This window comes from Nipponia nippon, unplaced genomic scaffold (assembly GCF_047370975.1).
Source record: "Nipponia nippon isolate SJK-2023a ecotype South Korea unplaced genomic scaffold, ASM4737097v1 scaffold_12, whole genome shotgun sequence".
NCBI classification, from domain to species: Eukaryota; Metazoa; Chordata; class Aves; order Pelecaniformes; family Threskiornithidae; genus Nipponia; species Nipponia nippon.
Window position 1 is genome coordinate 20,794,775 of NW_028262313.1, and position 23,067 is coordinate 20,817,841.

General features: G+C 37.3%; 1 protein-coding gene across 1 annotated transcript in view; it reads left to right on the top strand.

Moving 5' to 3' along the window:
- The window catches only part of LOC148056741 (uncharacterized), a 236,146-nt gene that overhangs the window by 54,774 nt on the left and 158,305 nt on the right, over positions 1-23,067 (top strand). Inside the window, exon 3 of the mRNA XM_087749119.1 lies at positions 19,563-19,634. The gene's annotated coding sequence lies outside the window, so the exon portion shown is untranslated. The remainder of the gene's footprint in view (positions 1-19,562; positions 19,635-23,067) is intronic.

Genomic DNA, 23,067 nt, shown 5'->3' on the forward strand with positions numbered 1-23,067 from the left:
ATCTAGATTATGTTGTACCAATCATCATACACTTGGATCTGGTTGTAAATATAATATGACATACAGACTTTGATGGAGCTGATTTCCCCTTCTGGGTATTTACGCTTCAGTCTCTGGACTAAATCTGGGGGCCTTTCTGTCTAAAAATTCTCTACACTGAATATGCGGTGGAGAGAGAGAGAGGGAAAAAAACCCAAAACTCCTCCAAGGGATGGTGTTACTAGATATTATTATTCCTTGGACATTTTCCATGTCATTTATAGTATCTACAGCTAATGGAACAAAACTGACACTGTCTTATTTGACAAGATAATTATCCAGCATATAGTAAACAAGGTTTCATGTAAGGACTTCATATTTCCTTAAGAGAAACAGAGGTAGACAATCCTGTTCCTTTTCTGAGCAAAACATTCAAATGTTGCACACTTTAGAGTATGCAATTTTATTTCTGATATTGAAGTCAAATAATTAAATCCTGCCTCATTTGGTTGTTTTGAAGACTCATTGAGGCAAACTTTTGAATATAGCTGCTGAACACATAGTTACTGTAAGGATTACTTCATCTTTGCATATTCTGTGGCAAAGTAGGTACTGCTAAACTGCGCAAAATAGTTGCTGCACAGTTTGGTCCAAAATGAAGAGGTAGGATGCCATGACAATTTAGCACCGCCTAATATTTTAAAAGATATTGTAGCTATATCATTATAGGACAACTGTAGGATGATGTTTTCTAAGGTTGTTTATATAGTACCAGTATAGGATAGTACCATATTGTAAAAGGAGTTTAACTGGGAATTTTATAATAGCTGTATATCACATATGTGTATTTTATATTGAGATTACTCATGTCTTCTGTGGCCCAGGAGTAACTTGTTTCTTGTTGTCTAAAATGGACATCTGTGGATTCAGTTGTTTCACATATCCTGGCATCACTGCCTATTTTGACCTTCTATATTTAGAGAGAGCATATTTGACTCCATACGGGTTTAAATCAACTATGTCTCATCAGAAGAGAAAGAGTGTTAAGGAACCAACAACTTTGCATGGCTGTAATTGTGTTAACAGGCATTTTTCAAGTGGAAAACGGTCAGTTCCCCAAGAGTTACAGACATGTAGTTACTCAGTTCTTGTTTTCCTGCCTCAGAGTATGCTCATATGAATACAGAAGACTTATTAGATATGGTATTTGCAGAAGTTGATACTTAAAATGATGCATTATCTTGCTCTATGTCAAGTGTTTTCTGAGGGGTATTTTTTGTTTGTTAGTTTTTTGACAGTAAAGCTCTAAGTGTAAGTAAAGGTGATATGTTCTTGTTACAGTCTGAAAGTGTTCAGATTTAATAAAAATAGATAAATCTCTCTCTTAATTGCAGGACTAAAAAGCAATAAATACATTGTCTGTTTTTCAGTAGGTGGCACAATATATCTACCAGCAATTAACAGTAGAAATAATGAACTGTTTAAAAATAAACAACCAGACTGGTGGTTCTTACAATTGAACCTAAACATTATGGTTATCCATGCAGTATTTTTAGGATGAGTAAGAGGATTACAGACTTCCTCATCCCCTTGATATTCCCAAACTTATTCCCCAAACCTGGTCCAATGGGGGTCAGCTCTACTGCGTAAGAGAATTAGGCAAGATTAGTGCTTTTTATTGACACTACCAGCAATGTGGTGGGTTTTTTAAAATGAACTCTCCTAGACAAATTTATCTGAATCTGATATCTCACTTTACATAGGCATATGAATAGTTAGCTGTCACCACTACCTACATAGCTTTAAGATACCCAGTGTTTAAAAAAAGAGAAACTATCTAATTATATATAAATGTCATGAAACTTGGAGGTGACTGGATTATTTTCTTCATGTATATAGCTTTTCCCTTTTTTAACTCCTTCCCCCCTGCCAAGCCGTTTGACTTATCTAGTAATAAAAACAAAAAGTGCAATATAGAGATTACTTCAGCATCCTTTTCATTGACTGACGTGGCAGAGGTATGATACATGCTGGCAATACAGGCTGAGTCTATGCTTTAGAGCAGTTCTTGAGGCCGTCCCCATGCTGCTCTCCAGGCACGCTTTGCTGCATCCTGCTTCCATACGGGAGGAAACCATGCGGTGCCCTGCTCTATTGTGCACTCAGGTTCCCTTTCAAAGGAACAGCTGGAAAACAAGCCAGTACTATAATACTCCAGTCAGTCCCCCAGTGTGCTCAATGGGCAGGTTCAGGGCTTCAGGGCTCTCAATTCTGCTTTTGAGTTGCTGCCAGGATGTGCGTCTTGGAGCCAGGGCTGCCAAGCTCACTGCAGAGCATCCGTGCCCTGCAAAATCGGTACGTACCCAGAGATCTGGCCACGCAACTCGGGGAACCCCTCACAGTCCTCCCAGTATTGCCAAGTGAAGCATAATGAATTACAGAAATAAAAACAAAGCTACTGAGAACATCTTTAATGTTTTCTGATGTGATCATATCTCCCAACTGATTTGTTTAATTTATTTGCCCTTTTCTCTTTCAACAAAGCTAAGCTTAAATTGCTTCTGTACTTATGCACTGCTCTTCAGTTCTGTTGCATTCTCACTATTTTACTGTCACATTTATCTGTATCAGCCATGGTCATTTTAGCATTCTTGATATTATCGAGTTTTATGAATGAGATACTTTTAAACTGTTTTTTCCTCACTGAGGAGACACTTTATAAAGATCCACTTCCTCTGTTCGTGTACAATAAATTAAAGCCTACTTCAGAAATGTTGTAAGCATTTAGGCATGTGAGTACACTATCTAGTTGAATCCTTCTTGATGAAGTCATTTATTTATCTATGTTATAAATGAAGGAAATGGTGGGGAACACATGGTACTGTAGTTTAAACCAGAAAGTAGTGTGAGGGAAAAGATACGACCAGTGAACAATGGAGACAGGAGAGCAGGTATACAGAGACAAGCACCCAGTTGAGTGCAAGATTGCAATCACGCTGATTATTTTCCTAGCGTATTGCTTCTTCCTGGCTTGCAATTGTTTTGTGTATTCTTGATACCAGACATTGCAGTTCATATTTGCTTTGCCTAGCTTTATGAGCCATTCGAGTGCAATTCAGAAAAATGGGCCTAATTTAATTGCCCTAAATCACCCTCTGGAGAGCCTCTCTCTTTCTGCTGAGGCATCTAGAGAGTTTTGTTTCATATTATTGGTATCTGGAATTAAACAGTGTGAATATTCCATATAATGTACTCCTCTCTTTTTCTCACTGTGTTTTCAGATAAGCCTGGAAAGCATCTGTCAAACTGGGGGCATTACTACAATTCCGGTAATATTTTGTTAAATAACAACTCAAGGATATTGGAGTCCAAAAGATAATGCCACTCTAATTGCAGCAGCTATGATTTCCAACATTCATTTTTACCTTTGAGAAAGTATTTTTTTTTTTTCATCACAGTGGAGAATAAAAGATACGGCTGAAGGAAGGGTTGTTAGTATATTCCACTGCATAAGGACTTACTCTTCTGTTCATTTCACCAATAATATTATGATAAAAATATCAATAGTTAAATGTTAATAAGCATATATTTTTGTCTTCACTCGTACAAGCAGCTTTATTACCTGTAATTTAAATCATTAATGAGGTTGGCTTTCTTTGGAAGTTCACCATAACCTACATGTTCTAAATTATACCATTGTAATTAAGGCATTCTTGACATTTAGTGCCTGTATAGCCAAGTATTTCAAGGTTAAAAATGCGGCGTTCCAAGCACAATCTTTTTTCCTACCCACATGCGAGTTTATTGTTGCATATGAGGGGTATGTTTCCTCTTCTCTGCATCGGCTACCAAAAGGACCGCTCCACCCCTTGTCCGAACACTGGCAGGCTCAGAGGTGACACCCTTCGCAGAGGTGTACTCTGACCTTTTAGCTAGAGAGACTCCTAAAAGCTTTTGACTGACTCACTGGTGTTTCTCTGCAGGCTGTAAAAAGCAGCGAAGTCAACTGTTACAACGTTTCTAAGATGTATTATTTCCGTGATAAGCTCATGGTTTTCGTATGACTTATTCCAAAGGCTCAAATAATAAATATGCAAATGATACGTCAAGATAGGAACGAAATTAAGCTTTTTATCCTACCTTTAAGAAGTTTGAATTGGAAGTAGCCAACTTTCAGATAATGGCACAATGCTGCAAGAGGATCTGGAGTTGTGGAAGGCTTTAAAATAAAAGAATTGCCAACACACGAGTATGTTTTCTCACATTTCAGTGACAGATTATTTCAGAGAACTCTCTAGCCCATTTCCTATTTCCTTTGCCCTTGGTCTGCTGAGTAATATTTGCATTTTTCCCTAAAACAGCATATCTCCTCTCTGGACGGAAATTTCTGATAAACGTTTTCCATTGAACTTCCTTCAGCATCTACATTAAACAACGCCTTTGCCAAGGATCATTTCCTGAGGTCTCTACTTTCTGCTTTCTGAACAACATGTAGCCTGAAGATTGTGTCGTGCCTGCCCACTACCACTGTGTGTTACTTAGGACTGCAGGAAATTTTCCAGTCTTTAAATATAATTATTTCAGAAATCGCTCCAGAAATTGTTACCTTACTATTCTGTGGGGGCTAACTAATTTTAACTTTAATTTAATTTTAATTCAATTTTAGTTTAATGTTTTAACTAATCCTATAATACTGAATGAAAGATCAGTGGCAATTTTGGAACTGATAGCAGAGATACTTAAATGGGAAAATGCCGAAACAGGATGATGTCAGAAAGAAAATTCCACTTAACTTTTATTGCATGCTTCCAGTTTGGTTGGAAACATGTTCCATCAGGATATGGTTATGTCAAAATTTATCCAACTAGTTTTGATCCCTTAAATACTATCTGAGCTGTATAAATTTTAACATTAGCAGTCGTGACTAAATTTCTCCATGAGAATACGATGGCACTTTTCCCTTGCTTCCTATGTGAGGGCTGTAATAGCATTATGCTGTGTGAAGTGCAGTTTTTTTTTCAGACGCTGACGTGATTTTAATAGAAATGTGACAGAATACTGTGTGTACCTCTGACTTTTTTTACCTGATTATTTAAACATCTTCCGGATTAACTTAGCCAGGTGAGAAAGGTAAATATAGCCTTGAATTTCATTTCTGCTTTCTGCGAAGAATATATCAAAAAAGAAAAGCAATTAACCATTGGTCAAGCTCAGGGTGCCAGATGCTTTAGTTTAAGTTAGGATTATCAGACACAAAAATGGACTATAAAAGCTCATTGGCCTTACAATTGTTTTTTTTTTTTTTTTCCTAAAATTGCATCCAAAAGCCTAGAGAGATGAGGAATCTGTCTTTTCATCTTCCTTCTAAAGCTTCATGTGTAAACTGAATTTTGCAACAGAAAATTGCTGGAAATCAGCATGGCTGGCTATCTGGTCTGTCTCCTTCAATCTTCATTTCTTTAAATGTGGAGATTATTTAAATCTTTATTTTTTAAGTCAGGAGCCAATAGTGATGACACAGAATGAAAATTTCTGTAAATACTTTAAAAATAAAATTCCTAATCACATGTTACACTGGAAAAGAATGAAGAATCTACCAGATACTTCTTCCTTACTTCCTGTTGCTTGGGCATCAAAAATCAATAACATAAATCTCTTCTCACTGTTTCTGTTAAATTCCGTGAATTATTGAGTTTTTAAATTGGGATTTAGATGTCTAAATTCTGTTGATTTTTATTCAAATTTTTATTTTGCAGAAATATGATTCTGCTTTCCTTCATTTGATATCAACATTAACTTATATTTAAGTCTCAAAGCAGAATAGACTTTTATTAAACTCTCATCTTTTGGAGGGTGTATTTTTGGTCTAATTTTAGTATAGTCTTTATGTTTGCTAGGAAAAAGTGAGTAAGCTTTTGGATTTTGACTTAAGGAATCCTTATCTGGATTGAACCCACATTCACTGTTGAAAGAAAACCTTGAAGAAATGTTAAAATCGTGGTAGAACATGAAGCTTTCTGTCAGCGAAGCATCTGCACATTACATTGCAGTTCAGAATATTACGATGACATATGTGTCTGGGGGAGTTTGTTTGCAGTTAGCTAAAGTGGAAAATTTCATTGCATAGCTACTTACTCCTTTTATGGACACTCTTAGTGTGCACTGGTGAGCTTTGTAAAAGGTCACCCAACCCCTTTGAAAGTGGAAGAAGACTCCTCATAGTTGGTGTGTCCATCGAGCTGTGAGAAGGAATTGGTATAAAGTCACAACTATTGTGCTGAGCTCTGTTGGCTTCCTGCAGATAAGTGTGGAGCTCTGCACCTTGCTGAGACAATCTGAATTCCTGAGCCTGATGTGTGTCAGGGGCTGTACACTCAGGGTATGAACACGCCAACCTCGGTGCCACCTAGCATGGTATCTCTCTGACTGCTTGGCACTGGTATCAGTCCTGAAGTCAATGTTAATGATGGCCTTGAATCAAATGATAATGTGCACCAAAATAGTTGGCAGCACTGATATCAGAGAAATGAGCAAGAAAAGTTACCTTGGCATGAAAACTGTAGGTCAGGTTTTGGCATCATCACATTACGCACTAATTTATCCAGGAAAAATTTCATTTAGCCATGGGACTTAGTGCAAAGTACAACATTACCCTGTGTAAATGGAAGAATACAGTTTTCAAGTAAAATTACTAAATACCTTAGCAAATTTCTCCAGAAATCTTAAGCCTTCTTGAAACAATAGAAAGATTTCGTACAAGATAGGTGCAAAGTTAAGAAATAACAATTCTTGAGAGTTAAAGATGAACTTTTTTTTTGTAAACTAAGAATGTCCTTTGAGGATCAAGATAAAGCACATGGTATAATGTTACGTATTTTATGCTGCAGTATTGGTAGGAAATTAGTATTTTAGGAGACCAGTGAACACATTAAGATGAATTACGGTGAGGTGGTTTGATAACAGCTTTCATTTATTCTACAGAATAATATTCAGCAACATACCACCACTTCCAGTCTGCTAAACCCATTTTCTGTTTAGTCTCATAGTCCTCTGAGTCAAACTGTTTAATAACTTTGCATTTACAACATTTAAAATTTAGGTTTTTATGTGCACATTTCAACGGCAGCTAATGATTCATTAAAATTGTACTGTGAAAATAAAATTAATAAGTGAGCTACGTTCATATTGGAATGAACTTTAAATTTAAAAATCTGTTAAAGCAATCCTTTCAAGACAACATGTAACAGGTTGCCCTTTAAGCTGACACATAAAAATTTGTTAGCTTCAATTTCTCTCCATAACATACTTTATAAATAATACTAAGGTAGATCTTGACTGTGCTGTAATATTCACCAAAAAGGCCTATCCTGAAGAGGTTTGGGGGTTTTTTTCCTTAAAAAGAAGTAATGCCTTCAGAATAACCTTTTTTGTCTTCTGCTAACGACGACAATTTGATTCCAGATGAATGCTAATCTGTGCTGTTAGGTATGATTCTCCATATATTGCACAAGTATCGGACTGTCATCAATGAATTCTATCATGAAATTTGCCTCATTTTCCCCTACAGAAAAAATGTAAAACATATTTGCTTTTAAACATGGCCTATGAGTACATTTTTCATTGAAGAGTGTTACAAAGAATTACACCTAGTGTAATGTATTTTAGCTCATATACTGATGCATATATTCCCCCAAACTGTTGTGGTAACTGATAAAAAAACCTGTAGTGCTGGCTTACCAAGAATTATTTTTAAATCTTAGTAATTTATCTTGAAAGACTTTGTAATCAATATTATATAGCACTGTGAGCCTGCTGCTTTATTACCCTTTTTATTCAAGTGTAGAAAGATAAAGTATTGATTTTTGTTTGGTTTGTGTGCTGTAAAAACAAAGAAGAAACGTCATTTTTGAATACCAAGGGTATATGCCCATTGTTTTATTGATTTTAAATTAAATAAAAGGTATGTAGGGCAATAGTTGAAATTGCTTTGGGGAAAAATAAATGCCATTGAAATAAAAAAAAAAAGTCAAGCAATACCACTGAAAATAATTTATAGCATATTCATCTCTCCAGCTGAGCTTTTAAAAAATCTTTTGCCATTAGATTCGAAGTAGTGTAGTATAGATAATAGATACTGCACAAACTTTAATGTCAGTACAGATTGATATGACAAAAAAGAACAGTACAGTCCTCTATTTTGGTGGTTCCCCTTCTTTTTTTTTTTAATGTTTTTGATGACTTTTTTTTTGGATGTTGAGGTAGCCACCAACTTAGCTATTGCCAGTAAAAACAACGAAGAGCCTCCTCTTCCCGCTTTGTCACAGCAGACCAGCTACATGTTCATCACTGTTCATCTTTGGTTCCCTAAACGATTGTCTAATCTTGTTACTTGTCTCTCTTTTGTTATCTGTGCTACCAGTAGTTAGCTTTATTTTTTTTTCACAGTCTTCAGGATGCTTTTGATCCTGAAAATAGCAAGAAGCATTGCTATAATGTGATGATGTCGTCACTATCTTCTGGCTTATTTCGCTACTAAGAAAACTTCTAGCAATCACCAGGGCTGCCAATCCAATCAATAAAAGATCTAATACGCAGACATGAGAAGCTGCTATATAGGAGCTTGTAGCTAGATTGTAATAATATATAAATATCCAGAGCTGAAAAACAGAAAAAGAAGAAAAATTCAAAAAGGAAAATCAGTATCCTTTCCAGATAGCTCATCAGACTATTGGATTTCATGATTTTGATTTGAAAATGCATTAAATATTTATAATTTCCTGGTTCCCTTGGGTGAATTCATGGTCTCCTATTTCCATGTTTCTTTTTTTCTGTTTATTTATCGTAGTGTTTTGGATATGTGTTATTCACTGAGGTAAGCTATGAGAAAGACTATGTCTGGAGAACATAAAAAATTTTTGGTTTGCTGAGCAAACAAAAGTGTGTCTATACTTCTAAATTCTTACGGAGCTGGGAATGCAGTGATGTTTGTGTAGTTTACATAAAGGAGCCGTTTACGGATTTTTTAAAGTACGATTAAAGGGCTCCTCAAATGGTTAGCAAGCTTGAATACCGAGGGAGGGGTCAAATCCTGTAATTCCTGATGGATGATGTCTGATTTGTTCTCAAAAGCTTCTGCCAGTGGAGTCTTCACAGTCCCTTCCATGACAGTTTTGTCTGTCTTTAACAATATAATTTTTTCTCAAGGGCTAAATAAATTCTTCTTGTTGTAATTTAAGCCCATTATTTATTGGTCATCCTCTATGTATTTGTAGATTTTTTTCCCTTTTTCTTCATGGAATTGTTTGAGACTTAAAGAGATCTTCTCTTTTTTAGCCTAGAGTAAACCAGATTCTTGCAGTCTTTTTTTGCATGTGTTTTTCTCGCTTCTGAGATAATGTAGACCTGAATCAGTCTCACTGCTGTCGTCTAGGCACTCTCCATGTTCCTCCTGAAATGCAATATCCAAAATCATTCCTGCAAAAGCTTTACTGAGTAGGCTGGGAGAATTACTTTGTGTCTTGATTCTGTACTGGTGCCCGTCTACCTGAATATACTGTTTATCCATCTTACAGCAATATGCTAAATGTGTTTTATATAACCTACACAAAAGGAGTTGGAACTGCATTTGAGATTCTCAGGTTGTGAGAACACAACACATTACAACTGACTTCTGTAAGAAACAAACTCTGAGATTTCATACTTCCTCTACCCCAATTCTTCTCCAGTATTAATAATTTATTTTAACATTTTTTATTTGCTAGTTAAAGCAAATTTTAGTCATTCATAAAGGCCATTTGTTTAAATGCTTCGTGTCTCGCTGGACTGAGCTCTTGAACTTTTAACATAGGAGAAAGCAAGCCACCTGCTGATGAGAGAGAGAAAGTAGTGTTCTGGTATAAGTGCTTTATAGTAGGGACAGCTTTATAGTAGAGACAATGTACAGGAAGAAATTCCATATTTAAGTGCATTTGGAGGTAAATTTGTTATAACCGTGCTACAGGAATCATGGTGTTTGATATGATCTTCAAGCACATTGATGTACTGTGAGTTCAGTTTTTAGTAAATGAGATGTGGCATATACTTTCTATGCAGTAGAGCTGAGCACTGCTGTAAATCTGAAGTGTTCAGCAATGAAGTACAGTCAGACCACAACCTTTAAAAAATGAGAAATTTTTTTTATGGACCTATAGTTCTGAATTTATCTTTTTCTCCCTTTCTCTTTAACTGTGTGCTCCAGAAATGTAACATTTTTAAATGACTAGTGACGAGTTTCTGTAATCCCAAGATGCTAAGAATTCAGCCACTATTACTATGTAAGTGCTGTAAAACTGCAAGAATTAGAAACGTGGGTGGAAATTCTAATATATATATAGTTATATATAGTTACATAGATATTGAGATATATATATACTGTTTAGGGTTCCTCAATTTCACAGTTACTTACTTACCTATATCTATCTATATATATATATATAAATATGCTTGTGTGTGTGTGTGAGGTAAGAAACCTCTGTAGAAATACTCAAATAGACTCAAATAGGCAGGTTTGAGAAGACAGGAAAAGTAATCACATACCTTTGCATTTCTTTCTGGTTTTGCTGACCATATGCTTTCTGCCCAGCAAATTCAGGTCATCTAATGAGGCTTTCAAACTGACTTACAAGTTATTGTATTCTTTCCCTACATGGTGATCAAAAACTTGCTGTGTGTCAGCTGGGTAGAAATTAGCATCTGCCATCTGTCTTCAATGTGATAGTTATCATCACATTGCTTCTGTGGGGAAAAAAAATCCTGTGTATGTATTGGTAGATACAGTTGGATTTCATTTCTTTCTAGCAGTGCTTGGGAAAAGGAGAACCCAAAAAGTATTAGGAATGTGAAAATTAGAGATCAAGATAGCCTGTGAACAGAGAAAAGCATTTATGTTTAATGTTTGTCTCTTTTGTTGAAACATTAAATGAAAATTTTATCATGACAAATTATCAGTACTGTGTCCTGTCATAAAATAATTCTCTGCAAACTGTTTTCTGTTATTTCCCATGTTGCTACTCTGATACATATATAAACTTCTCCATCATCTTGGCATACTTAATTAAAAAAATATTTCACAAACTTATTTTTTAACTTTAGGTAAATTTTTACATGTCCATCAAAATTGATGAAAAATTTAAAAAAATATAATCACTTTATGCTGACATCCTGACAATCACTTTGTGCTGCAAGGCCATGCAAGTGCAAGAATGTTTGAAGGAGGACTTGAGTTATTAAGATAACATAAGGGGATAGGTGAAAATTGCAGTGAGAGAAGGAAGGAAGCTTCAAGATGGCCTGATGAGGAAGGAGATGAGTTTTTAGACAAAGGGCACAGTGAAAGTATTATATTGTGTGCAGGGAAATGGCTTCCTTGTGGGTTGCTATTTTTGTACCACCACTGTTACATTCAGAAAAATGGGTCTTTTTATATCATCATTAATAAATATGTTCAAAGATAAGTTTGCCATCAGTTTGCTGTCTAATCACAGTAAGTTGCTGGATTGTGAACTTTGTCTATTAATGAAAGAGGCGTACCCTTAAAGGTAAGGGGTTTACAGATTCCAGACTACCTTTCTATGTGTAAATACCCTAATTTATGAAACAGTAATAGTGATTATAAAACAAAATGCTTTTCCCCACAGCTATTTTGTGTCTCAAAACCATATCTGAATGTTAATAGTACATATCAAAGAAATACAACCTGGTTAAATTTGTAGTGGGTGGAAAGTGATTTACTTTTCAGTCTTGATGTAATACTATAGCTATGTTATGGCCCAGGTTGTAAAGTAGCATTTTACATGTAATAAATATCTTAGAACATTGTAAAGCACTGTAAAACAGACAGCACAATAAGCTATCTTTTCTGAATTTGTGTTAGCAGAATTTCATAGCTTACAATTTTGGTTTCTAGAATAAATGTTCTAGAAGCATGGTAGTTTGTCATATTGCAGTGTGAATAAGTATTGGTTACAAAGGTTTTACCACTTATGAATAGATAGAAATAATATTCTGGGAGTTCACAGAATTTAAGAATAAAAAACAGAAAGTTATAAAATACCAAGTTCCTATAATGTGAAAAATTAATCGTTTCTACAACGGCATGACTGGGTAAGCTGCCATGGCAACTATTGCAAAAGATACATTCCCTGAGAAAATTTCCCCTCAAATTAAAGATGCATTTAGGAAGTGTTTGCTTCAGAACCGTACTTTCTAAATATACGTATTTCAGCCCCAGTCATCAACATGCTTCAATTCCAACATTAGAGGATGCTTTACGAATTCAGACATTTCTTCTGTGCTATTTCAGTTTGAGATTGTTTTCATATGGTCAAATTCCGATGGACATCCTGTTTAATTCTAAGGAAGGCAATGGTTTAAATAAGGAAGAGACATTTTTGATGTTAATTTCTGCTCCTGACATAGCACTGTTTCCTATTTTACTGTCAGGTAATAACAGACAATGTGTCTAGCTAATTTTCTTACCTCAAATACTGACCTAGTGTTATTTAGCAACGTGGGGACGGTGGTACCAGTCAGCCCAAACAATATGTAATGGAATGGTATTCTTAAAATATCACATAGCAAAGTAACCTTATGCATCTTTTTATTGGAAATGTATGAACACAAAGAGAGAATTTACTATTATGTTTTAAACCTCTCTGTCTTGTATCAGAAATATTGCTACACTTTGTGTGATCTTACTAATTTAGGGACTATCTGGGACTGTGTGCCCAAATAAAACCCTTGTGGGTTTTGATTCCAGGGTTGATTCATGGATGATTTTTAATTTTTAACTGAAGGGGTCCCTCTGCTGGATCATTTCATAAGTCACTGCACAGGTTTGGGGGGGTGGTTATGTTTGAAATATAAGTGCACCGTTAGTAATACAGAGCATTTTCATACTGATGCAAATAAATATTCATTACATAGTGAATGCAGCTGTCTTCACAGGATTTTAGAAATTAGTTTTTATGAAGACATTTCCAAGAAAAAGATTATTTGCTTTTTCTAATGATATTTTAATGGTAAATAAAATACAATAGACGATAACTATATTTGAAGAAAATTATAAGGAGGCTAACATCTCTCTTCTAAGTACTTATGCTTTTTTGGCCTTTTTTAAAAAAATCTGTATTGGGAGCAGAATGCTAAGACAAAAAAGTTTACCTGAGTGAAGGAATGTCCCTGACTTTGTTTAGAGCCTAATTCCATTTATGAGTTAGACTGCCTATAAATCTGTCAAAGATATTTAGAAGAGTAACACCTGAAATTTTAATGTTTATCAATATTATTTATATTTTCAATGAATATGAGAGGACTGTTCTAAGTATGAATATCAGCACTGGGCTGGGATTTTGAAGATGTAGGTTCAGTTTTAGGTAGTTTTCATCAAAACTTCTGTAAAAAGCACCGAAATGTCAATAATGATGCTTGAAATGCATAGATAATTAGATAGATAATGCTTCAATAACATAATGATTTCTGTTGACTTCTTTAGGTGTTATGTAGTTTCATACTACCATATTAAGAATTCGAGTGCAACTCCTTTTAATGGAAACTGTTACCTTTGAAGAATGACTTTTATTGAAAAATAGGATTATGGAATTTTGAATTAATCACATAGAAATTTCATATTGTGTATGATAAGTATTCAAGTAAAAAAAATTTTTTTTTTAATTTAGCTCAGCAAATTGAGCCCTAATTGTTGTTACTCATACATTTTGGGCCAGTAAAAGTGCTACAGTTCTAAAAAATCATGTCCTGTTCTGGCTCAGTCCACAGAGTTCACTGGGACAATCATACGCTACCCTTCTATAAAGACTTATCTTCCTCTATACAGGTCCTCTAATCACCTTCCATTCAACATGACAGCCCATTACGTTATAAACCTGCCACTCTCTGATGGAACATATGGAGCTGTGTGTATTCATGACATCTAATGCCTGGCTTCATCTCTGGGTCCTGCAGCTGTGGCTTTATACAGTTTATTTGTCAGAACGACTGTCACTTTCTCAGCAAATGATCACTCCCCAACTATCATTCTTTTCTTTGGAGATTTGATGTAGAGTATCAAGAGAGTGTCAGATATATACAATTATATCCTCCTCCACTGATGAGAATACTCCCAGCGAACACATTCATCAGAGCTAGGGAGTCACTTCAGACAAGCAATTGGCTCAAGTCAGAGGTTTTTTGAGTAGCGGCTCCTTCACATCAGGATGTTCAGGCTTTGTTATGTCCACAGTGTATGTGAGATTCTCCTGAATAACCACATAGAGATGATCACAGACATTTCCACCATCGTGTATTACTAAACTAAAAAGGGAAAGCAACTTCATTCTAGTCTGCTGAGAAGCAACAAAGCTGTGAATGTAGACTGTCACAAGTGAAGCCCACTCCTAATCAATTCACATACAAGATATTTGGAAGAGATGAGTGAGCAGTTTCAACAGGAATCCTTGTCGATGTGAGCAGACAGCTCCCACAAATAGAGCCACTTGGCAATAGGTTGGTTTGCTCCCAGGGCCAAAATTCTGCTAAAAAACAGGGTCGGGAATCTCTATCAGATGCCATTCTGGTTGAAAAGTTTTGAAATATTTCTGTATGCTTTTCCCTTGATTCTCTCTTTTGCAGATTGTCTGAAATATGCAGAAAGTGAGGGTGCATGTGACTGTTGATAGGTTTTGCGTCCCATCATCATTTTTGTTTTCCAGATCTGTGAGGATCCTGACCCAAGGATCAAAGCATGCAGTCACTTTACACAGCTCTCGTACACAAAGTCATTTTTCTCCCCATCCTGGATGACTGGTGTCTAAAACCCCATTCATAAGAAGATTCTTTTATCAAAAGTTTTTTTTTTTCCAGATATAGCATACAGTATTGTAGGTTTGTCCTTTATTCTTCCTGACTTTATTGTCCCAATCATTATTGACCCTTATCCAGATTAGGATATACAAAGCCAAGAACTTGAAATAGGCTGTAGAACACCTCAGCATCTGTGCTCTTTACTGGACTGTTCTGTGTGCTCACAGGTAGCACCACAGTTGTGTTTTATGCTGTCAGATGTTTCCCCATTCTATTTCTATAAAAATGCTGGCTGTGGAGCACCAAAATTTAAAGCAGCTTGTTAGCTCTTTGCATTGCAAGAAAGGTGAAAGGAAAAATAGATTAACTCAGCAGCAGATCACAGGAGCTGTTTGAGTGGTTTGGATGACTCTGTTATCTACCTATTATTGCATAGAGTAAATAACCTGCCAGAATGCATGAAGATGCAGAACCCCCCCTTCCTCCTCACCCTCAACTCCAGCAGCTTTCTGCTGGGTGAAGACCATCACCTCTGTATATTTCTGTTGTATCTTTCCTCTAAAACTAAATGTCAAAAGAAAGTTCAGGTTGGATGGAATTACCATTATACTGATCACTATGTGCTATTATCTCAGCTGTTTAGATCACCGGTCAGATTTTTGCTATTTCCAGACTGTTTACCTTGACAGCAAAACAGGATTCTGCATCCCAGCTTAGAAATACTGCACAATAGCATGGCGAATAATCTGCTGGTTTCTGTAGACCATATGTTTCAAGATATCATTTTGCATGGATAATCTCCACTCTGAAATTACTCATTATATTTGGCATCATAAATATGTAATAGGAACCAAAACATAACACTTTTACTGCTCACCGTTTGGTTGGTTACGATTTCAATCAGGAGAGATGCTTTGAAGTCAGTTGCAAACCTAATCGTCAAAAATAAATCAGAGTAGACATGTAGAGTAAACACTAATTACTACTTGTAGACTATAATTTTCTTCCTGATTGGAAAAGAAAACCAAAACCTACTTTGCCTCAGAACTTCCAGAAGGAAAGTGCCAATCTCTGTTTCTTTAATCTCCATCATAAGTATTCGGATCACACTGTTTGAAGTGTTTGTACCTGAATTTTTTGGGCGGGCAGGAACATATCAGAAGGAAGCAGCAATTGATTGCACAGCAGAAGCTGAATGCCATTCTGTTAAGTCTCCTATGAGTTTACATTTAAGAGCTGGATCATGAAAACTGGTTGACACTCATTAAAATGTTCCTTTGAGACATTCAGCAAGGCAGTGTGTGTGTAAAGATTTCTCAGCACTATTCAGTTATACTGGGTAGTGCTGCCCTTTGGGGGAAAAGTTGGCTAAACTAAAATACCTGGAATGTTACAGAGTACTTCTCCAAATGTACATTGCTTTACTCTTCATTTGGTGTTTCTAGCAAGAAGGGGAACAAAGACTAAGGAAAATAGGTAAATGTAGTAGATACTGCCAGAGACCTGCCTGACATAACATCTGCTCCAGCATGTGATAGCAAGTGCTGTGGGGATGAAAATGAATTCCTCATCCCTCTTTGCCTAGGCTATTTATGGGAATAGGAAACAGGCAAGGTAGGGAAGAAGCAGCAGCTCTGTGTTGTGCGCTTCCTATCATCTACCGCTTCCCTTATAAGTGGGTTGCTCTAGGGAAGAAAGCATGGATCTTATGCTTGATATGGAGTAGGAAACTGAGTATTACCACTTGCTATTGAAGAAGGTGGCCATTTTGGAGCACCTGAAGAGTGCAGATGGAGAGAAGCTGCATCAGCAAATGAGTCTGCTGACACCCGCGTGCAGAAGGGCCAGAGGGAGAGGGCCGAAGCCTTGCAGCGAAGCCTAGCTGAGTGTGGTGGGTTGGTTTGACTGCTTTCAGACACCTGCCCAGCTGCTCCCTTATTCCCCCTTCTCAACAGGGCAGGGGGAGAGAACATGATGAAAAAGCTTGTGGGTTGAGTTAAACACAGGGAGATTGCTTACCAGTGACCACCATGGGCAAACCAGGCTTGACTTGGAGAAAATTAATTTAATTTATCACCAATTAAAATAGATTTGCTCATTGTGAAACAAAGACAATGTAAAACAACACCTTCCTCTCACACAGATACGCAGCATTTTTCCCAGGCTCAGCTTCGCTCCTTCCTTTCCAACTCTTCCGCCTTCCCGCCCTGTCCAAGCAGTGCAGGGGAAACGGGGAGGGGTTGTGCTCAGTCCATAACAGCTCCTCTCTGCTGCTCCTTTCTCCTCACACCTTTCCCCTCTGCCAGAGTTCCTGTGAGGAAACATCCACCTGCCCTGGCGCGGGCTCCTCTCCGGGCTGCAGTTGTGGGTATCTGCTGCCCCGTGGTCTCTCCACAGGCTGCAGGTGAATCTCTGCTCCGGGCCTGGAGCACTCCTCTGCCTCTTTCTTCCCTGGCCTTGCTGTTCCCAGGCCATTTCTCACACTTTTCCCCTCACCCCTGGCTGCCAGGCAGCATTTTGCCCTTCCTTAGACATGCATTCCCACAGGCACCACTGACGGCCTCAGCTGCGGCCTGTGGTGGGACTGGCGGGAACCGGCTGTGTCTGGCACCAGGCAACCCCGACCTCTCCTCACAGAGGCCACCGCTGCAGCCCCATCACTGGTCCAACACCTGCACCCAATTTACCCTGATAAAGCCTCCTCAAGCTTTCCTGCCAGCAGCTGTGAGGGTGTGATTTGTAATCCTGCCAGCAGCTGTGAGGGTGTCAGGGTAGCTCAGAGCAGCATTCAGCTGAGGGGCAGGCGTGGGTTCAGCACTCAGGCTGAAGGCTGGGTTGAATCTCTTTGCAGTCCAGAGCATGGCGGGCTTGTGTTGGGTACAGACTGCTCTGGGAAGGAGACTTGCTGGTGAGTATCAGTCTTATTTGGAACAAATTCATTAACTATTGGTTTCCTCAAGTTGATTCTCTCATCCTTCTGCCTGCTGCTGAAGTTCTTATTGTTTAAAATTTTGGTAATGTTGGGTTTTAGTAGCAAGTTTTGTCTGTGGGGCCTCAGGAAAGTAATTTAGTTTTCCCAGGCTTCTGAGAAAAATCTCTGAAATGTTAATGGAAATTGCTACACCCTTTACCATCGTCACTTCTGTAGCCAAGAACATGTAGCAGAGGCATCAGAATGGGAGGGGAAAGATAGAAGCTGTCTTTTTAGAGACTTATGATTCTTATTAGAATTTGCAAAACAGGTAATTACATAAGGAATGGAGAAGAATAACTAAGAAATATGAAGTCCATTGTGTGGGTTTGTCTTTGATGCAATGACTCTTGTCCAATTAACTGAATTTAGAGAGGGCCTCTCTGAATCCTCAATACAATGAAGAACTTGTTTAGCTTCAAGCATATTCTTAAGTCCCTTTACTGTTTGTATATGTCAAAGTGCTGGTTTGAATTGGAGTTCCAGCATCTAATTTCAAACTCGAGCATTATGTAAAATACAAAAGCGGTCTGGTACGCATTGAAGTGCCATATGCGTTGCATGCCACAAAAACTGAAAAAAAACAGGCTTTTGTCACCTACTAATGAAGCTGGACACTTGAGGCAAACTCTTTCTATTATCCAAAACCACTACTGTTATCCTTCCCTTAGTAACCAGTTACTTACAAAAGAAAAGCAAACTCTGACCCAGAAAGGTAAATAGGTTTATATGTCTAAATCAATAAACCTAAGTATAATATTGGCATTTAGATTTAGAAAGTAATTCATAGTAAGTTTAGACTGAAGCTTTAAGTAATCTATAATGAGTTGATGTTTATCTTCTGCTCCTGTAATTGAAAGTAGTGACATTTTTGTTTTCCTCAAGCATGCCTATATTAGCCAGGTGGAATTGATAGTTGTCATTTCCACAAGGACAAATTGATTGAACAGGAAAAAAAATGTGGCAGAAAAATTGCTTGTACAGAATCAAAGTTCTATCTGTTGTATAGACTACAATAGGAATAAGATTATAAAGGATCAAATACATACAGTTCTTTGCTTGCACTACAATATTGTGTGTGATATTATTTGATTACAATAATGCATGGGATTTGATAAAGGAACTTTAGCAATTCCTGCTCCATAGCTAATGAAGATAGAGGGTGGAATCTGCCCAAAAAGTAAAATTCAATTGAAAAGTTCAGACCAATTCGTATGTATAATTGGTTCAGAAACTGCTTGAAAAGACAACTTTCTGTTAATGCTGCATATAATATGAACAATGGGAAATTTTTAAGGACTTGGGCAAATTAAAGACTGCAGGTAATCACTGACTGCAGGTAGCTGATTAGTACAATATTCTGTAGTTGTATTAGAAGTTGATTGAAGGTACACACTCTTTAAGTTCCCTAGTATCTTTTTGCCAAGGAGTATATTATACTTATTTGAATTTCCTTGAAAGAAAATTTTCCATTAAAGACTGAAATCTCCAAAAAGGGAAGGCAGGAGCACAGTAACAAGGTAAGGAAGAATGACATAAAAATATAAGACTTTTCTAATGATAGATTTGAAGCAGAAACAACAGATTGTAATGCTGTAGGTGACAGGAGCGAATCAGTTGTGAATAGTTTGTAAATGAGGAAACATAATGGTCAGGAAAGATACAGGGATACCCATGAGTGAGCAGTGGCCCAGTCACAGAAGTGCAGAAGCTGTTGAGGGGGGAGCAGACCATAACAAAGACGCAAAACGAGAAATTGTCCTTTGTTTTCCAGAGTGGCCAAGTCCAGAGAGCTTCAGAGAAGGAGTTCAGGCTCAGAAGAACTGACTTTGTCAACTATTTACAGGTATGTCCTGATAAGTGATGTTCTCCTCAGTACAGATATTCAGCTATTTGTAAAATGCAGCTACTAACAGAAAAAAGAGACCATAGTAATCAAGTATCTCAGTGATTTTCCTTGGGTTTTTCAGTGGTTTGTTTTGTTTGGGGTTTTTTCCATTTCAAATTAGGCAAGAAAATTTCATGCAAAAATACAATTCAATACAAAATATACAATGAACTACTGTGAGGAAATGAGCAGCTGACAGACATAGTTTACTGTGATTGAGAGGAAACATTTATCTGCTTGTGAGAAGAGCAGGTTTGTAGTCATATGTCTCAACAGAAGGAGAGCGATAGTAGAATATCCCCCGAAGCAGGGGCATTGGAGCATTTTGAGGAAAGGAAGTATGATCTTTCCCAGGGAAGTGAAGACTTGTTTTCTTGGCCATTTCACAGCCTGGGTTGAAAGTAGTATAGATGTTTTTGCACAGCTGAATGACAAATTAATAAACTGCAGGGCAAACAGGTTTTATGCAAGACTCTCTCAAATGTCTGTGTGTTGTATGTATTTCTGGACACCAGTAGCACCAAGGCAGCTCAGTTCTAGCCAGACTTTTTCTCTCAGGCGCTATACTAAGCTGCAATAGCACTGCAAAGACCGTTCAGTCTCGACTGAACTATGAACACTCTGGACAGCTTCACTGGCTTCATCTGTTGATTTTTTTCGGACATCTGACCTGGTTCTGCAGTAGCCAGCCTTTTGGGATTTAGGTTGCTATCCAGCAGAGCCGTTCAGAAGTTTGTGCAAAACACTATACTGTGTTTTTTGAGATCCATACTGCTTTTTTTTTCTTTTTCCCCATGTTCCATAGTATCTCAGCATCCACTATTCTAGTGAAGAATTGGTGCATTTAGGGATGCTGGGCGTGCCATAATATATTGTTTACTTCTACTTAATTAGGCATTGAAAGTTATCTCCAATTTTCAGACAAGATCCCAAACAGTCTGATGCAAATTTGCTAACTGAATGGCTACCTAGCAGTGACCTAGATCTGTTGGAGAATTAATATGGGTGAATTTTAATTGTTGGAGGGGCCACATTAAAAATTGTAAAAAGTCAGCTAAGAAATAGCGTAGTATCAGTGATTTATGGAAAGTATTTCCTAAGGTCAGCCTGTATTTCAATTATTAACAATTTAGAAAGACCTTTCCCTGGAACCTTCTGACTGAGCATTGGCATAAGGATACAGTGTTGGTGCAGATGGAGATGCTTTGATGTTGGGTATTAATTAAATTAGTTAATTTTAAATTTTAATTTTTTAATTTTAAAATTAAATTAGTTAAATTTAGTTAATTTACATCAATATAGTCCAGTGTTTCCAGCCTTTCATGTTAGATCAAAAGATGTTTTTGAGGCTCCCATCTATCCACCTATCAAAAAAAAAAAAAAAAAAAAAGAGGGGCGGGGGAAACAACAACGGATTAAATATCTCAAGATCATGCCAAAAGTTGATATCCTAGCAGACTGGCTAGGAGTCCATTGCCTGAACTAAGGATGGGACAGAAAGATTTGCAGATATTCAGTGAGGTTCATATGTCTATATACTTGTTGTCTGTTTTGACACACATATATATATGTGTCCTGGTTTCAGCTGGGATAGCATTAATATGTATTTTATTTTCTCATCTTAAACATATTTTAATTTTCTAAGCTCTGAAATGTTTTAAGGAGTTTTGCAGTCAGTGGAATGTGTAAAACTGGTAAAAAAAATCAACTTGACTGAACATTGTGTTACTCCTTAAGGAAGATACAAAGATTGTTTTCAGTTAAGTATCAAATGGGGTTCAAAATTTTAAGTTAGTTTCATTGATTAATATTAAATGAAAAATTCAAAATATCTTCAATAATCCTGTTGTTCCATGATATCTCAACTAAATTTTCTTAAGAAGCTCAAACTCATGGTAAGAAGCATTCTACACTAGCAGCTGTAAGAATTAAATCGGTGTGAGTTTTGCCTTCATATTCTGTCGTATACTACCCAGTATGATTCAGCAAGATACAAAATAAAGGCTTTTTAAAACTTTCTTCTTGATAGCTGAAGAAATGCATATACACATTTAGAACTTTTTCTGTTCCTGTCCATCTCACATTCTGCCACTAGAGGGTAGTAAAATATTTTCAAGTTTTCTTTTCCGTTTTCCTTTCCTTTTCTTTTTAATGTTTGAACTCCTGTTAAAACATATACCAATTTCTAAAAAGGTGATTTGCACAGTACCATACTTTCCATCTCCAGATTTTATAAGTCATAAGAATTTTTCCACTTTTGCTAATAGATTTCTCTTTCCTGCTCTTGTGTATATGAAATTGTGTATGTCAGGTATTTTGAAAGGTTTTGAATGGGAGTTTGCTAGTGTGAGCACCTCGGGCTCTGTTACGCTGCCATGACTTGTCAGGTTTGCACTGCTCGTGCTTCCACTGCAAAAGGTGGGGAAGAGCGCTTCAGGCTTAAATATAGATCAGCACAGTCATCAGTTTCTGTTCCCCTCTTGAAAGGTAAACTATATTTTCAGAGCAGTAAAGACATATGCTGAAATAACGGTGAGGGTTTTCCTGAGTGTTGAATGCATGGTGAAATGGCAGCAGATCGCATTCCACAGCAGTGACTGCTGTCCAGGAACTGCTGCTGGTCCTGTCCACAGACAGAAAGAAGGCACTGTCCTGCCTTGAGGCAAAGCCTCCCATTTCCTGAAGACAGGGCCATCATGCCTTATTAAGTCTTGTTTGCATTATGAAGTTCAGAAGTCCCCTGGCAGTCCACACGAATTGCAGCAGCATAGTTCCCATTGCTGTTTGCTTCAGCAGAATGTGTAAGTGCCTCTACACAAGACAGGCAAGGGGAGACAGGTATTTTCATCTTCTTTGCAGCCAGGCAAGCATCACTGCAAACTCACAAGTAAGAAATCCCTGCCATGATCGTGGTAGAGGGAAGAAAAGAGGCCATATGTGATGGTGTCAAATGTTTGTTAAGATATCCATGATGGAAAGTCTTTGGTGCTGGCATAAGGGCATTGAATGTCATGCATTGGCATGGATATGTGTCAAGCTCCCAGTACGTGATTTTAAAAATAAAATAAAATAAAGCTTTTTACATACCACATTTCTATTGATGGTTTTGGTTCTAAACACAGTCTCTCTTCCTTAATTGCGCTATTCCTTGGACACTAAAGAGGACCATGCTCTGACCATGACTGGATGAAGTAGTGGGTCCCTTTCAGATAGGGATGTGGTGCTCCTATCGTATACGTATGCCACCAAAGCCAGAAAGGACAGTAGCCTTCAATGATGAGTGCTCAGCAATTCAGAGTATCACTTCTAGGAAACCAAGCCCAATTAAGATATCTCAATGTGGGCATACAAAAAGGGAGACACTGAAAAATTACATCAATAGTGTCGTCCA